General features: G+C 48.0%; 1 long non-coding RNA gene across 1 annotated transcript; it reads left to right on the top strand.

Moving 5' to 3' along the window:
- Positions 1-212: 212 nt before the first annotated feature.
- On the top strand, positions 213-1,986 carry LOC141929090 (uncharacterized). Its single transcript, XR_012624959.1, has 4 exons — positions 213-315; positions 605-717; positions 1,374-1,429; positions 1,955-1,986. It is a non-coding gene; the product is annotated as an uncharacterized LOC141929090 (long non-coding RNA).
- The last annotated feature ends 927 nt before the right edge of the window (positions 1,987-2,913 follow it).

The raw sequence follows: 2,913 nt of genomic DNA, 5'->3' as shown, positions 1-2,913 counted from the left end.
AGTAACTTAAATTTACCTGCAGTACAAACAAGATGAAGGAAGTTACCAGGTGTGGATATTCTTTAAAATTACTGCTCCTACATACATAGGACTTGCCTCTCCTTCCTCACTTCTGATAGCCCTTTGATAGCTCTCTGAGCTTCTCCAGGGAAGAGGTATTTGTTGAGCTGTATGGCACATGCTAGTGACTTATTCATGCATCAGAAGTACCTTGCAAGTATTGCTTTGGGTGGAAAAGGAATGTGAAACTACACAGCATGTGAGTGAAGCGTAGAAGCATCTGTGGACAAGGCATCTTACAGGCTCTAGGTACTGGTAAGTGATCTTAACCTTCTGATTGTCAACTTCAGTGTTTTCCCCAAACTTACCCCCTCTGTCCAGGATGCACAGACCCTCTTACGGTCACTCTCTCCCAGTGCATCTCAGAATCTAAAACTAGCCCACAGCTTCCTCTTAATTGGCACTGTCTTCTCAACCTTTGAAAAAGAGCTGCATGTTCCTACCAGGCATTTGAAGAATAACCAGGCAGAACTCACTCACTTTTATCTCCCTCAACCCCCTGCCTTACAAGAGCTTTTTCTTTTGTCTCTCTGCCTTTATATAGGCTGATACGAACATGGTCAAGTGAGTTTCAAGAGGCAGATACAACAAAACACAGCTGCTTCCCCTAGGAAGGTCTCTTCTAACCAGAGAGTTTTCAATCACAAAGCAAAACAGGTAAAGAAGGGTAAATGTCCTCAGAATTAATTTCCAATTCTCGGGCCTTACCTCCCACAATGTCAGTTTATACTGTCAGCTCGTACTTTTTCTGTTTTCCTTATCCCTTTCAGCATTTGATATTCTTCCATTACAATCTGCACCTTCAGGCTTAAGAGAGAGGGTTCCCATTGTGTTTTTCCACTTCCCCTTTCTTCCTAAGACCCTTCTTTATTCTGCTAAACTTTTCCAGAGGCACTCTTGTGTACTTGAGCCCAGACTAATTGCTGTTCTTCATTACAGCAGCTTCTGCCTGAACCTTGGCTTCAGCGAGATCTCTGGATCTGACCTGGCATTGTTCTAAATGCAGTTTTGTGTAAGCTGCTCTACTCAAGGAACAGTTAGTTTGATTGCCATGCCTTATTGTTTAGGCCATAATAGATTGGTAGATATCTGGTCACCTGTTCTAACCATTTGTCGAACACAAATTTGTCATGAGTTATTTCAGCAGTAGCATACCCGCTAGAAAAATATACAGCCTTAATTTGAAAACAACTGATGAATTGCTTTCCTGGGTAGGTCTTAAGATCCTAATTACACAGCACTGTACAATATTACTAATAACTTAACAAAAAGAATACCACTAATAAATCATTTTATTGTAATTTGACCTGCAGCTGGCTTTTGTTCCAAAAAGAGCCCTTCAGTACCAGTAGTTTCTGCTTGTGGGAAGGTAAGTTAATGAATTAATTTCTCATTCTTCTTTGACATCAAAAGAAATTGAGCTACTTCTAGCCAACTATAAATTGCTAGCTTCAAATACCTTTCCTGAAGTTGATCTAAAGCTCAACATGCTACTGAACAGCCAGCTGCCATTTAAGACATGCACAAGACCACCTGCTCTACTAATGTTGATGTTCGTATTCTGTTGTTCTTATCACCATTTATTTCTAATGCACTGTGAATCTTTATACTGCTCCTTGGCACATTAAACCTTTTAAAACACAACAGCACGTTTTATTTTGGTGCACTTAGCCATGCTGCAGCCATTTAGCCCTCCCACACTCTTCATACATTGCACTCACCAGGCCTCTGAATTTTCTCTCTTCTGTCTCACTCACCTGTGTGCAAACACGTAATTCAGGTGCTGGTCTCTGATATGGAACTAGTGCCAGTAGAAATAGAATTATTTTAGTGAAGATTGTGCATGTCGGCGTTACTTGGATGTGTGAGCAGATTCCTTTTGTTCTCTTTGTAGGTCATTCATGCCATCAGTGGTGGAAGTTGTGCAGTCCCTTGTGCAATCCTGGTGTGGCCATTCATCTCCAAAAGCAGGCTGTGACAAAATGTTCTTTGTCACTGTCTGTAGAGACATCTGCGTTTTCAACTCTTACCCGTAAGGGAAAGTTGCTCATGTTTTGTGTTTCTCATCATTGCTCATTGTGCTAAAGTTCATGCATTCATTAGAAAATTCTTCCCTAGTAGCTCTTTGGTTTTGCTCCAGCTCTTCCTTTGGTCACTTGTGTTTTCATAAAAGCTATTTGGCAAGTAAGGAGACTTTGCCGTGGTGCCTTCCCTCGGGGTGTTTTTGGTTAGCTGGAGAACCACAATAGTTTTCTAGCAAATCAATTCTTTTTTTTTTACCTCAAAACTGGATTATGTAACGGTCATCTGCCATGACTCGGAGATGTGCGGGCCGGGATCGGGCCCAGACTGGGCTGTACCGGGGGAGGGCCCCGCTCCTGCCCTCGGGACGGGCGGAGGAGCGGCGGCTCCTCTCCCCGCTGGTCTCCGAGGTGGGACCGTAGGGCGGGGTCCGGTACCCGGTGCGCTGCAGCGGGCACCCCCCCGCACGGCTGGGAGCCCTGGCCCGGTCTGTGGCCGCTCCGCTGGGGCGAGAGGCCCCGGCAGCACCGAAGTGCCCCAGGAGCGGCCCCGGCTGCCTCCGTGCGGGGCGGAAGCCCCGCGGCCGCGCTCTGGGGGGGTTTCGCTGCCGGTTGTGGCTGGAGCCGGGGCCGCGGGACTGGGAGACGGTTTTGAAAGCACCGACTCGGTTCGCTCGCGGCATTCCCGTGCCCGGGCCGCGCGGCGGCGGAAGGTGCTTCCGGCGGGCTCCGGGGGCCCGAGCGCGGCGCCTTCTCCTCCGTCCGGTCCCGAGGGGCCGCGGGGCGGGGCCGCTCCCCCTGCGCGGGGCGGGGCGCTGCGGCCGTTCCTTCC

Source organism: Strix aluco, chromosome 13 (genome assembly GCF_031877795.1).
Source record: "Strix aluco isolate bStrAlu1 chromosome 13, bStrAlu1.hap1, whole genome shotgun sequence".
Classification (NCBI taxonomy): Eukaryota; Metazoa; Chordata; class Aves; order Strigiformes; family Strigidae; genus Strix; species Strix aluco.
The sequence above is the reverse complement of the archived record's forward strand: the minus strand, read 5'-3'. Positions and strand labels throughout refer to the sequence as shown.